Raw genomic sequence first — 15,443 nt, forward strand, 5'->3', positions numbered from 1 at the left:
TCAACAGCCTACTCCTTTCAAGTACCAGCACCTGGCTTTTCTCTCCATCCCTGTCCTCTCCCACCTCCCTACCCCACCCTGTCATACATCCTACATGCCCTAAAGACCAATGGCCAATTTTTTTTAATATCAAACAAATAAATATCTATACCTGTTCATGAGCTTTTAAGCTAGATCTATGACACCCATCAAATATAAAGTCCCAATGAGGCTAGGAACTGCAGTCAGTGCCATGCAGGGCATATGTTCTTTGGTGAGAAAAGGACATAGACCTCACCAATGCTTTCTGAGCTTGCAATGCGGGTGACAACAGGAGTTATCCCCAGCTCCCTCTACTCCACTACCCAAACTTCCAGAGCACAGAAGCCCTGCTTTGCCACTGGCTGTAAAGGAGAAGAGAAGTAGAATTGAGGAAGGGATGTAGTCAGAGCGGGGAAAAACAAATCAAAGTGTCTCCAGCCTCCATACCAGACTCCATTTCTCATGTGTGCATACATCTGATTCTCCCTAAGGAGGCAAGAACTTGTTTCTAGAGCCACGTGACTTCAGCAAGATGGAGCTGTCTCAAATTTCCATTTGTAAGAGAACTTTTTTTCTTGTTGGGGGTGCTGTTTTTGTTGTCTTTTCCTTTTGTCTTGTTGGTTAGGAGGGCAACGGCGTACAGAAATGGTGGGACAAAGGGTGAACAAAGGCAGCAGTGGTACTCACTAGACAGAATGCTGCACGTAACTATAAAACTTGTGGGTGGGGGCAGGAGAGAAAAACTGGGAGAGCAAGGGAAGGGCTGACATGGTTCAAAAAGAAATGTACTCATTATGTGACATAAGCCACTGTAACCCTTCTAAACATCACATTTGTAATAACAACAAATATGTTTTTAATTTTAGTTTGTCTACCAAAAGATCATCATCATCACCATCATCATCATCATTATCATCATCGTCATCACAGGAAGTGGTATAGAGTGGACTATGCTGACCGGGGTAATGTTTCTGTAATAATTCATGTGTAGTAGATGATGCTTTGGAAGACAGCCCAGCAGGTTAATGCAGACTGGGAATACTTTCCTCCTGATGGCCAAACCATTGATTGGCATTTCTGCTCCATCATGAAATCAACCTGCAAATGAAGTGGAGGGAGTTTCAAAGCAGAGTAAAGGAAGAGGGAAGAAGGGAGAAAGACTGATGAGCAGTGACACACATGGAAGTTTACGCAGGAGACCAAAGACAGTGGGGCTGGCTTGTCATCCTAGCTACTTAGAGGAAGACATAAGGAGGATCACAGCTTAAGGCCAGCTGAATAAAATGTTAGGGAGACCCTACCTCCAGGAACAAAGCTGAGCATGAAATGACTTTAAAATGACTAAAGTAGAACTGAGATAGCGAGAGAAAGGTGATACTGTCCAAAAAGAAATGGACTCAGTACTTGATCTATATAACTGTTACTGCTCTGTACATCACCTTTATAATAACAATTTAAAAAATTTTTTTAAATGACTAGAGTCAAAGGGCTGAGGGTATGGCTCAAGAAGTAGGGTGATTGCCTAGCAAGCGTGAGGCCCCGAGATCCCACTTCTAGTATTATTTTTAAAAAATCAAACAGCACACTTTCAAGTAGTTTCCAAACTAAGCTAACTACCCTCTTGATCTTATGCTATCATTATTTTGAACATACTAATCATGTATTAAAGAAGATGCCATTGACCAATTGGCTAGATTTTCTACATGGGAGCCAAAGAAACCAGCTGCCCCTTTTTTCTTTTCCAACTGGCAAACCAATAATATCCATAGAGCAATTATCCCCACCCCGATGTATGATGAATTTAATGGCTACCCGTTCCTGTCCCCGCAGCCAGATGTGTCATCAATTCCTGCATCAATGATTAAGTCATATGTCCCTCTTTTCCTTCCCCTGGGTTGAAGTCAGCCTGTCCTCCAGGTCGCTCCAGGACCTCCTAAAAAAGGAAGCTTTGCTCCCGAGTTATGAACTATGGGACATAATTACATCAGGAAATGTGCTACCCTCTAACTATGAAATGAATAGCACAAAGAAAATGGAAATAAGTTGAAAAGTCCTATGCACTAAATTTCCTGAATTTAATGTGGTTAATTGAAAGTCCTAAAGAAGCTGCGGACTGAAGGGCAAAAACCACTCATTCAAGGCCAAGCACAGGTCTATGTATTTTAAATGTTCTCATTTGATTTTTCCCAATTTGTAAGTGAATACATGTGGGTGGGTGTTAGGTTAAATCTGCTCTTTTCAATGCAGTAGCCATCAGCCACGGGTGAGTACTGAGCACTAGAAATACACTGGAATGTACTCTAAGTGGACATATACCGGAGTATGAAAGAGTATGAAAGGAGTATGAAAGTGTATATACACCGGAGTATGAAAGGAGCATATAAAATGTCTGGGTAATAACATTTTTTTTATTTTTAGTAAGATTGTTTATTAGCACAAGGTGAAGGGTTTCACTGTAAAATTTCTTTACATGCATAAAACATGCTTTATCACCCTCGCCTACTTTTATCCCTCACTTATCGCTCCCTCCCCCTTCTTCAAACCACTTCAACAGATTTCCTTGCTGTGTTTTCATATGTGCATAGAATAAACTGTCACCCTATTCACCTCATTCACCCTCTCGGTTCATTCTCCTACAAATATACGCATTCCCCATCTGTTCATTCCTTCCTGCAAATATACGCACTCCAACCACAGAACCTGTTTTACTTCCAGTTATTCATTCTTTAGTACATATAAATTGGACCAAGGAGTTTCACCACAGTATTTTGTTTGTGCATATGTTATATTTCATTCAGAATAATTCCCTCTATTGCTCTCTTTTCTTGTCCATCCATACGCCTATAACCCAATATAGCCTTCCATGCAAAGCTATCTTCATACACACAATGTTCTTGATATTATCCACCCTCTCTTCTCTCTCCTTCATCCCTCAAGCAATCCCATAGTTTTACACACACACAAACACACACACACACACACGTGTGAATGCCGTGTGTATGAATATATGTGTATGTGAGTCTGTGCCTTTAAAGTCTCGAGTCCACAAATAAGTTAAAACATACAGTATTAGGATTTTTTTATCAAGCATTGTTGCCTCCTCCTTTGTTTTCCCTTCCCATCCCTTCCCATCTCCCCCCCGCCCCGCACCCCCCTACCCTCCACCCCTCCACCCCTGGCCAAAGTTGTAAAGTTCAGTTTTCGACACAACGTTTTTTTCTTTTTTTGAACTCAGGGCCTATCCCTGAGCATTTTTGCTCAAGGTAGAGCTCTATCACTTTGAGCCACAGTGCCACTTCTTGTTTTCTAGTGATTAATTAGAGACAAGAGTCTCATGGACTTTCCTGCCCAGGCTGGCTTTGAACTGCAGTGATCACATCTCAGCCTCTTGAGTAGCTAGTATTATAGGTGTGAGCCACCCGCACCTGGCTATATTTGGCTTTTTGAACTGATTTTACTTCACTGAACATGATTTCCAGTTCTATCTGTTGTCTATGATATATATGTACATATTTTCTTTATCCATTCATTGGTTATTGGGTTATAATAAACATAAGCATTCAAATATCTTCATAATATATTGACTTAAACTCCTTTGGATACATACTCAAGCGTCCATAGGTAAATCTATGTTTAGTTCATGAGAAATGTCCATACTGATTTCCATAGTGTTTGCACCAGTTTACATTCCCACCAAAAGTGTATGGGGTTTACTTTAACCACATTCTTTCCAGCATTTGTTGTTTTGGGTTTCTGGACAACAGCCATTCTGACAGGGATCAGACAGAATCTTAGTGTGAATCTGACTGTATTTTCTTTATGTCTAAGGATGAGGAGCATCTCTTCATGTATTTGTTAGCCTTTTCATATTTCTTCTGAGAACTGTCTGCTCAATTGTTTGCCCAATTGTTTTACGGTTTTATCTTTAAGCACTTGTATATTCTAGATATCCATCCATCGTTCATCTATTAAAGAACTGGTAAAGATATTCTCATATTCTGTAGGTTGCTTCTGGATTCTAGTAACTGATTACTGTGCAGAAACTTTTTAATTTGATACAATCCCATTTTTTGCCATCCACACTCAATTGGAGTCCTATGCAGGAAATACTTACCCTTCCCTATATTTTCCAGGGCTTTCACACCTCCTGTTTAAAGTATTTTCAGAGTTCAGATGTTTCATTAAGAACCCTAATTCCTGTAGGGTAAATGTTTTTAAATTTAAAATAGGGGTCTAGTTTCATTCTCCAACACATACATACTTCCCAGCACCATTTGTGGAAGAAGCTATCTTTCCTCCAGTGTATAGTTTTGGCTTCTCTGTCGAAGATCATATGATTGTAGCTCTGTGGTTTTATTTCTAGGTTACCTAATGTGGTCCATTGTCTCCAATGTTGTGCTGGTACCATCCTTGCTGGTTCTGTTACAATGGCTTTTCAGTATAATTTGAAATCCAGTTTGGCTCTGGATCATTTGTTAATATGTAGCATCTTTTATGCTCAGATATAAATTTTTGGATTCTAATTCTGCAAAGAATGGCATTAGGGCTTTGATGAATATTTCATAGAATCTAAACATTGCTCTGGGTTATATGGCCAATTGACAAGTTTTAAATAGATTATGCATTGAAAGGTATTTTGGAAATAAGAGTCTAAAATGTTTTATTTAAGTCTTTATTTCCTTTGTTTCCGATGTCTGCTTCTAATGTGGCCTGGGTCCAAATAACAGCTGTTATAAGCACCTTACTCTTCATCAAGGAGACAGTAGGAAAGGGAAACTCAGAAGACTAGCTTCACCATATATGAGCTGCAACCTCTTGAGTAAGAGGTTTACTCAGGTCCTCAATTTTTGCATCTCTAGAAGGGGCTTATAAAGACTTTGGAAGATTTCTATGAAGATCAAAATAAAAATGATGAGTATGAAATAGAGATCAAGCAAAACGATATTTCTGCAATATGCTAGCTATTCAACAAATTTGGATTGTCGTTATCATCTATCAAAAGATGTAGCTGAATCAGAGAGTGGTTCTTTAAATCCACTAATATGTGTATGCTTCTTATCCAGAAAGTGATCACTCCAAAACAAATCACAACACTGACTACCCCAGACACAGGCTTACCTGCTTGGATCCCAAAGACTTTCTGTAATTATCACAGACCTTTTCAAATAAGAGGTAGGAGAGCATCTCAATTCAGATCAAGTTCTATCTGCTCTCTGCTTCGGGACCCTACCATGCCACCTGCCATAGAGCACCATCTGCATCTATTCCTGTGGACCAACATCCCTCACCATAGCTATGTGACTGTTGTGTTAAACACATGGCCTCTAGTGCCTGAGGCCTGGATATGAGAGGGTTTGGGGAATCGGGCTGCGGCTCTTCCTTCCCTCAATTCCCTCTGCAACACCTGAGCTGGATGAACCTTCTGGAGCAATGCCTGGAAATTTTACTAGAGATACAGCTCATGAAAATTAAGCTAAACAGAGGGTTTAGCTTCCTTGCCTGTTATTCTTTCATTAGCTTCCTGGGGCTCTCAGAAATCTAAATGCTTTAATACTGTCTCATGACCCAGTGTGATCTGGCCCCTGCCTGCTTCCGCAGTTGTTCCCAGCTCCATCCCTCCTTCACTGTCTCCACTCCTTGTCCAATATGCCCCAGAGACTCTGCCTGCATTGCTTCCTCTAGCCTCACACTTTGTCTGGAGGTCTCCTACTTATCCCTCAGGAGTCTTATTCTATTCTTTTCCCTCCAATAGACTTGTTCATCTGTATACTGGATTCTCTTTTTATCTCTCTCCTTTCTCCAGCTCAAAATAATCGCCCTCCCCTCTTTCCTTGAGGAATGGTTCATCCCATATAAATGTATGTTTATATGTATATTTGCTCTATTTACATTTGCAGAGTAACAGCATTTGCATATCTCTTCCCCACAGCCACATTTCTCAGAATGTTAAGCCAGGCAAAAGTCCTGAGCACGGGGTGAAGGAGCATTTCATTTAGGAGCTGGTCTTGCTCAAATGCAAATGCGTTGTCACATAGCATCACGTGAAGCAACAGGTAGGACCTAATAGGAATGAGACATAGACAGGGCATCTTGGATGGGATAAGAGGGACCGTGTACAGCTGAGGTATGGCTTGTGATAGGCAGCTAATGGATGGGCAGGAAACGCAGACTCTGGAGGAGAGGTAGAGCTGTAATAGAAAAGGAGTTTGGGGGACCCTGAAACTCTAGGGACGCTGGAGGTTAGAAATAAGTCAAATTAGGGAGCGAACATTCAGTTAGAAATTAAGAGTGAATTTTGAAGAGTTGTTTGGTCTAGTCCCAAAAATTCCATCAGCATTAACTTATCCTTAACTTAAAAAATGAGAGAGAGAGAGAGAGAGAGAGAGAGAACAAGGAAAATATATAATTGGCATTCAATTCTTCTAAGAGGTATCTTTGATCTCAGAAAACCTGGATCACTCACTGAAGCTGATAAGTTTGCATACAAAAAGCAGACATAATTGCTTGACTTCTACATACCACTGAGGCCTGGCTTCTATGTGAGTTAGCAGAGAGAGAGAGAGAGAGAGAGAGAGAGAGAGAGAAATAATTGCTTAAAAACCAAACCAGGTACCAGTGGCTCATGCCTGTCATCCTAGCTACCCAGGAGCCTGAGATCTGAGGATCAAACTTGGAAGCCAGTCTAGGCAGGAAAGCCCAGGAGACTCTAATCTCCAATTAACCACCAAAAAAAGCTGGAAATGGAAGTGTGACTCAAGTGGTAAAATGCTAGTCAGGAGCACAAAAGCTCAGGGATAGCACCCAGGCCCTGAGATCAGGCCTCAGACCTGCACAAAAAAAAAAAAAAGAGAGAGAGAGAAAGAAAAAAAATTAAAAGATTGCTCATATTAGTAAGGATTCCAAGGAAGATCTTGTGTAGGTGTTCATCCACTAAACAAATGTTGGCTTTCAAGATTTTTCTCCTGGAAATCATCAAGCTCTCTTTGTCTTAGATAAGACCGTGGGCTTTAAGTTATAAAGAAAGGCAATCAAATTATCTTATAAGTGTCGTAATTTGCATTTAGGTGCAATTGCTGAGTTTAAATGACAAATGTGAGAGAGAGTTTTCAAGACAGAATTTGAGCGCATGGATGGTCCAAATGTCTACACGTGGCCAAGGCATGAACGCCTGGCAGCTCTTGATAAGAGCCATGTCTATATCTAGTTTATAGCCCTACTAAAAGAAACCCTTTGGCCCTCTTCCTGGAACTGCAAAAGAATGCACTCTGGTCTGAGCCATGGCTGTGAACATAGCTGCAATAGAGACGATGCCATTTGTGCCTGCTGGGTTTCCTTTTCCTGTGGAGGCAGCCATCTCTGCGACAGTGCATGTGTCAGGCCGATCTATCTACAGTGGCAGAATTTTCCATGACAATTCCCACCACCACCTTCAGAGAAGTACAGAAAAACCAGACCAGACCGTGCCTATGGTGAGTCATGTTGGAAGCTGTTATTTGTGCTCCAAAGCTTCCCCTGGAGAGATAATGGATAGGTAGGAAACAGAGTAGTGGGGTAGGGATGGAAATGGAGCTTTAGGGACACTGGAGGACAGGAGGGAACGAAATAAAGGAGCAAGCCATAGTGCTTGCTCTCTCTCTCTCTCTCTCTCTCTCTCTCTCTATATATATATATATATATATATATATATATATACATACATACATACACACACACATTATATATATATATATATATATATATATATATATATATATATATATATATATATCTCACTCAATTCTGTCTCCAAGCAGGAAGTACTCTTGCTTCGTCTTTTCCCCTTACCCCTTTCTGCTTCCCTCCCCCTAAGAACATTCCTCCAAAAAGAAAGCTCAGGTTCTGCTTCCAGAATAGGGTTAGTTAGTCTAATTGCTACCTTGCCCGGGACTGGACACAGCTATCTTGAACCTCGATTCTGGTCAACACCCAATCCTCTCCAGCCTTTCTCAGCACCCACCCCACGTGTTTTGATTGAAGTAGTCTCACCTGTTCTCAACCCTCGGTAGGGCCACTTGCTGAGGAACCTAGAATAGGCTTATTTTCTTTTTGTTTCAGCATGTCTGTGTTCTCTGTTGGGTGAACTGATCCTGCTCTTGAATTCTCCTTCAGAGTTTAGAAACCTGACCAAGCCCCTGCAGCCACTCAGAATGCAGGAGTCAAGGTTAAGTCTTTGGGAAGGAGCAGCAGCATGCTCACGTCTTCACAGGACAGAGAAGCCCAGCCTGCATCATTGTACCCAGCACTAACTGGTCCTTGTCTCTCCATAGTGATTTTCTCCTCAGTGCAGCTGCCATGGGATGAAGGTGGTGACTTACTGCCTTGCTGGAGCAAATCTCCACACCTGCCATTCCTCCATCAACGAGGTGATGAAAATACTCAGGCAAAAACTTAGAGAGAGGGAACCTGACCATCACCTGTTATTCTCCATGTTCACACTGTGCCACACCCTTTCCTTCCCCTGTCAAGGTCAGAAGATGGAGATCAAAATAGCAATCTCATCATTAAAATAAGCTGTGTAGGGAATGAATCTTCCTCCTCCTCCCCCCCCCACTGGTCTATGAACACCTCATCCCTGTACTATATAGCTTACAGATGCTCTAGGAAATATGGCAGGACAATCCCAGGTCTCTCATGAAGTTTCCCACACAGTGGAAAACAGAACAAAAATGACCTATCTCTACAAAATAGAAAGGTCCCAAAAATGAGACCAGAAGACTGAACCTAACCTTTCTCCTATTCTTTCTTTCTTTTTTAGGCAGGCATGCACTATATATTCCTGTTTGGCCTCAAATGCTCAATCTTCTGGAATGCTGGGATTACAAGTATGCATCACTAGGCCTGGTTTCATCAAATTTCTTCACCCAAACTTAGCAATGCAAGTAGTCACTGTTTCTCCCCTGAGAAAGAGAGAAAGGAATGGGGAAAATATTATGCTACCATTGCTTGTGAATCTTTTCAATCGTTACTAAATTTCCTGAGTCTGGAGACATTTGAAAATACATGGAGAGGTGAGCAGCATTTAGTGGGGAGAAGTTGGAATCAAGGAAGGCAAATAGCCCTGCGACGTGAGGGCTGCTGCTATAAAACACAGAACAGCCCCACCCTCAGATGCCAATAGAACCCCCCCTGAGAAGAGTAGAGAAGGGACAAAAGTAAGCAAGGGACATCAGGTCTTCCTACCTTTATGCACACATGCTATCGATCACCTCTAGATCAAAAGGCACAACACGTGGCAGAGTTAATCAGAGAGAGGCCAGGCTAACTTCACAACCTTCGAAAGCCCAGGGGCCACGGACCCCTGTTGAGCAAGGCATTGTTCAGCGCACTTCATCAAGCTCCTAATGCCAGAGTCAGATCAGAAGTCAGCTGGGCCGGGTCTTTCCTGCCTGGAGTCCAATATAGATGCAGCAGCTGATGAGTGGCAGGTCATTTCAGCTGGAAGCTGCAGTTAGCTACCTGGGAGCTCACACTTGCCTTTCTTCCCTTTTCTCTTTTGCTTCTCATGAGGACTGTGGGTCTTCTCTGTAAGGTTAATTACTTGCCCATCATTGTCCCCGGGACTCTCTCTGCCAGCGCTCTCTTGCTTAAGAACCAAAGATGTCAAAAGGAGAATTTCTCCTAATTGCAGCTTCTCATACTTTCCCCCCTTTGCTCTTTCCTTGCCTTCACAAAAGGTTAGTCTGTCCTCTAGGGAACCAGGGCCTGTAAGCAAGTCTTTCCAGAACTGTGGCTCAGTCATCGAATTTTCCTCACATTACATGTCTGTCTGTATGATCCGGCTTATAAATATGTCTGGTAGGAGTCTGAAGTTCAGAACCGATGAGTGTGATCAACAAACTATTCAAATAAACATGCTTATTACTGAAGCCCTGAGAGGCGTGCGACCCCACGCCGACAGAACTCACACACATCATTTTCGCCTTCATTTCCTAATCGTATCTACTTTTATTTCATGCTCCATGAAAAATGGATGGGGAGCTGCTTGCTATTTTTGATGAGTTTTCTCTTTGAGAGTTCTTTCTCCACCTGCTGCTTCCCTAGATGACACTGATATTCTGAGATGTGAGAGCCTCTCCGGTAAGTCATGGAACACCAGGGCAGGCCATCCAGAAAGGCAAAAGAAACATCTGCGGCCTGGAAGAAATCAGGGCCCACTTCCTTCTAGAATTACAGTATGGACTTGAATAGAGTCCGTCAGCAAGCAGGCCCAACAAAGTCCAGTCTTCCCATGTCTTAGTGAGGAAATGAGACACTGGTAAGAGGGAACTTAGAAAGAATTATGCCAATATCTATTTGCATTCCAAGTTTCAAAAGCCTTCCTGCAATGGACCTCCATATTGGGTTTTATAAGTACCCCACTAATTTGTATCTGGCACACAGTCTTACCGTGCAAATGGCGGTCAAGCATCTTAAGAAAGATTATGTAACTACTTCATTAAAAGCCCTAATAAGAACCCTAGAGATAGCTAACTACTACAGACCATTTATAATGTACCCGGCAGTGCCCCGAGAACTTTAGAGATAATGACCTTTAAATCCTCATAAGATGCTGCCCATAATACAGATGAGGAAATCAAGGCACCAGAGAAGACCAAACTTGTAGCATGCTTGTAAATGGCAGGACAGAGCTTTAAAATCAACACATTCAGGCCCATGGGCTCTGGAACGCTGATTTTGGTCATGAGAGAAGCTTAGTGTATCAATAGAGCATACTGGCAATTTGAACCCAGGGCCCTGCACGTGCTATCGAATGCTCTACCACTGAATGACATCCTTAGTCTAACTGTCCCCACTTCAAATGCATCCATTGGTGGGCAGGTAACATATGCACAAATCCAGCAAGGTACAATGAGGCCTGTGAATTGTAGGGTGTGAAAGAAGCCTAAATTTGGTGGTTGTTGTTGCTGTTGTTGTTGGATTTGTTTTTTTTTTTCTTTTTTTACTCACTTTGCTTTAAAAATGTCTTTAGGCTGGATTCTGCCAACTGGCTGTCAAAATGGGAGTCCTGATTCTGCTCCAAAATTTTATAGGCAGTAAAAATGAAGCCCAGAGCTATAAAATGGCTTGTGCAAGGTCACACATATGTAGTGACAGTAGCAGGACTGGAATTCAGGGCTGGGAAAAATGTCAAGGTCAGCTGGCTTTTTGCCTATGCCACCCCAAAATCCTTCTCCACTCTCTACCTCCCCTTCCTTCCCCCTTCCCTCCCTCTGCCCCCACCTGTTCCCATCTCTCATATGCACAAGCAGTAAGGCTTTTATTCTATTTGCAGAGTAAATAGAGCTGAGATACAGATTACTCTCAAGCATTGAAGCTTTTATCCAATATAAACAGAATCAGGGTAACTTGCTCCTTTCACTCCTTACTCACTCATATTTAGAGGCTTGGTGCCAACACAGCACAATTAGCAGAAGGCAAATAGAACTCGGGCATCCTGACCAACCTGGGAACCCTGTATACACCTAGTACAAGCAGGGAGATGAGCAGGGAGATGCTTTAGCACCTCTTGTGCCTTTCTTCTTCCTACTGATCCTCCAGCAGGAGGAAAACCATCTTGATAGACTGGCTTGTATCATGAGGGTAGAGAGCAGTGGGCTGAGAGGGAAGGGAGGTAGAATTTCTCATATGCTTTTTCAGGGTCTCATTTAACTTATGTGCCATGATGTGAAGAAGAAATAGATTCATAGAAAATGAAGATCTGAAATATGGTATTTTCATAGTTTCCCTACTCTGCCTCTGAGCATTTCCAAATTAATCCAAGAGAGCACACACACACACACACACACACACACACACACACACACACACACACACACACACTTATAAATTCATACTTAGGAAAAATGGCATAAATAGTTGGTAAGTTACATTTTATAATACTGGTGCTACTGTTATTCAGGAATTAATTTATCTCTGAGAATGATATTAGGGGCTCCAACAGAATAACTTTGAGAGCTTGTTTTCTGAGTGGGAATTAATCTGAACTTTGGCACCAGCCAAAGGTGTTTTAGAACTCTGGAGAATGAAGTCAGCAAACAATCCTCAGGATATTAGTTTGGAGTTTGGAGAGCCAGATGGTGGAGTAAAATAAGCTTGAGACTCTAAATCAGAATGTCTGGATTGATTCTCTGCCCAGAGGTGTACCAGTCCTATTAGCCCATTACCCCTCTCAGCCTCGCTTTCCTCATCCATCTACAGTAATGACAGCATTCCTTCAGAGGATTTTCATGACAATTACAAGATAATATATGTGAGTGTTTTCATGACCACAAATTCTAAATACTAATTTAAAGAGTTTTCACGACCACAAATTTTAAATACCAATTTAAATGGGGAATCTACTTTTTAAAAAATAGACTGATTAGTAAATTAACTCTTATGGCAGTTCTTATAAAAGATAAAAGTCGTTCAGTGTTCAGGAGCTAGTGGCTGGTGCCTATAATCCTCTATAATCCTAGCTGTTCAAGGGGCAGATGTTTATGGATGAAGGCTCAAAGGCCAGCCAGGGCAGGAAAGTCCATGAGACTCTCATTCCTAATTAACCACCCAAAAGCCAAAAATGAAGCTGTGGCTCAAATTGGAGAGTGCTAGTCTTAAGCAAAAATTCTAAAGGATGGTACCCAGACCCTGAGTTCATGTCCAGGACCAGCTCACACACACACACACACACACACACACACACACACACACACACACACACACACACACACACACACACACACACACACACACACACACGAGTCATTGATCAATGGAAGTAAGAATAATAACAGTGGCCATATTCATATCTGTGCATCTCATCCCCTCGTTCCTTCCTTCCTTCCTTCATTCTATAAATGTTCTTTAAGAAGCTGAAAGTGGCAAAGTCTATTAGACTCAAGGAATACCAAGCAAAAGGCAAGTGAACCCCGATTCTTCTAGAAACTCACACTTGATCATCATTAGACACCTGACATTTACTTTTCATTTACCTCATCGCTTTACTATACATCTGGTACACACAAACGATAACTACAGAAGCTTCTGACTTCAGAAGCTGCTGAGGCTCAAAGCCTCAGACAAATGTCTGAAAAATGCATTGAGCAAAGAAGAGGCACTGTCACCATGTGTACTAAAGGGACGGACCAAGTGAGAGGGTACAAGTAGACCGTGCGGGTGGCTGAATGAAGGGCACAGGGGAAGAGTGTAAGGTAGGAAATGAAGCTAGGAGCATCTCCCATAGCTCAGGCTACCCTGCCCATAATCAGAAGGCCTTTGCCAACTTTCATACATCTGTTTCCTAGTGCAACAGTCCAGATGGATGCGAGCAATGGCATTTTGAAGAGCAATGCTATCCCAGGTAGAGGAGTCATTTTTGTTCAACTTTTGCCTTATGTTATCTGATCTTATCCTAGAATTACTAGAATCATAGACCTGCTTTTGCTTAGATGACCTACAAAAGTCTTCTAAGGCTTTTCCTCATCTATATAAGACTTGAGATACATAACCACCTAGGTCTGTTCCAGCTCCGAGATTCTGTGACCCTCTGCCATAGAGGGTGGTGCTAACTCAGCCTGACGGAGTTAATTCATCTTGTAGACTGTTTCAAACTTTACACCAGCATCGGTGAGACATGAAATATAGGGAGAATCACTCCCCACCCCCTTCCCAAGAAGACAAAGCTTGCCTACCCGTCATTTGCCTTTAATCTGTTTTCTTAATTTTCTTCCTAAGGAAAGTCACAGCTCCAATCAGCCTTCTAATCAATGACTGCACTACTGCCGCACAAATGAGCTAGATTTATTAAAGGAGTCCTCCCTTCGATGGAAATGGGCTCCCTGCTGGGGCTGCAAATACAGGCGAAGATTGACTGCTCCCAGAATAGGTAAAGATGTAAAGAAAATGAGAGCAGGCAAATGGTGAGGATGAGGACATCCAAGGACTCTGAATATCACCACACCGCCATGTTCACAAGCAGATGGTCTCCGGTGGCAACCTGGATGCTAGCATCTCATCCACTTCATCTTGGGCACAGAAACCAGCAGTGACCATCCAGCAAACGTCCTGTTGCCTTCCTACACACCCTATGAAGAGGTCACCAGAACAGCTTAAACGAGACTCTTACAAGTGGACAATCTCACAGAAGTCAAGAGTTTGCAGGCCATCAGAGCTACAAACAACCCTCCCTGATGATATATAGTTACCGTTTGAGGTCCCAGTGCATGAAAAATAAAAAGATGATGGGGTTTCTAATTGTTAGCCAGAAGCAGAGGAAATTAAGATTTCAAAGCTGTCAGGAGTTATTGATATTGGATAAGATGAAATATTTACATATTCATAGTTGAGGGCTGAGAATATTTACATATTCTGTGATAGGGAATGGACATCAAGGGAAACATTCACTTGTATTCTCCACAGAAGAAACCAGACGCTCCAGACAGGAACATCCTAACCTGTTCTGCAAACGTGTCTAGCGCCCTTCCTTGTAGGCATCCTTTTATTAGTGGAAAGTATGGCCGTGCTTCCTGGAAAGGGGATGAGAAAACTGATTACTGCATTGTTTACCCTTTGAAACTTCAGAGCAGTACTAAAGGCCTAGCCTTTTAGTACTATAGAAGTTGAACAAAAATACTCATGTGTTAGGGAGGTATATGGCCACTGTAACATGATGTATGTGTGTGTGTGTGTGTGTGTGTGTGTGTGTGTGAGAGAGAGAGAGAGAGAGAGAGAGAGAGAGAGAGAGAGAGAGAGAGAGAGAACCTGAATAAGAAATAACATAGCAGACAGCAAGTTGCCTTGTATCCTGTCCTACACTTTCTCTTCTCAGTTCTAACTTCCCTCTATTGCCCTCACACCTTGGCTTGTGCATGTTTGCCTGAAAATGGGTAATCCAGATAAATAAACCAGTTATAAAATAGTGGGGAGGATCAACCATATGAGCAAGATGGATTTACAGATGGTAACAGTCAACCAGGATGCATTGTGGACTTCAGCATGCCCAGAAATACCACAGACACACTCACTGTCTCTCTGTCTCTCTGTCTCTCTCTCTCTCTGTCTCTCTGTCTCTGTCTCTCTGTCTCTCTCACACATACACACACACACACACACACACACACACACACACACACACATAGAGAGAGAGAGAGGAGAATCCTTAACAAGGCTTTGTTTTTTCATAGTTGGTAAAGCAAGATAATGTTGATTTGGAGTAAGAAAGAGAAAGCTGAAGAAGGCTAGAGAACTAAAGCTCACCTAGTTTCTATAAGACATAAAGCCCAGAGGGAAGGAGGCATCAAGATATTGTTAATATAGTTTAACTACAGTTAACAGAACTAGTTAGTGACTAGAGTTTAACTACAGTTAACAGAACTAGTTAGTGACTAGAGTTTAACTACAGTTAA

At 42.1% G+C, this 15,443-nt stretch overlaps 1 long non-coding RNA gene across 1 annotated transcript; it reads left to right on the forward strand.

The window, feature by feature from the left end:
* The first annotated feature begins 7,268 nt into the window (after positions 1–7,268).
* LOC138841011 (uncharacterized) lies at positions 7,269–9,050 on the forward strand. The gene is made up of 3 exons (XR_011376299.1): positions 7,269–7,490; positions 8,328–8,423; positions 8,816–9,050. It is a non-coding gene; the product is annotated as an uncharacterized lncRNA (long non-coding RNA).
* The last annotated feature ends 6,393 nt before the right edge of the window (positions 9,051–15,443 follow it).

The sequence above is a fragment of the Dipodomys merriami genome, unplaced genomic scaffold (genome assembly GCF_024711535.1).
Source record: "Dipodomys merriami isolate MVZ:Mamm:240054 unplaced genomic scaffold, mDipMer1.0.p SCAF_31, whole genome shotgun sequence".
Taxonomy (NCBI): Eukaryota; Metazoa; Chordata; class Mammalia; order Rodentia; family Heteromyidae; genus Dipodomys; species Dipodomys merriami.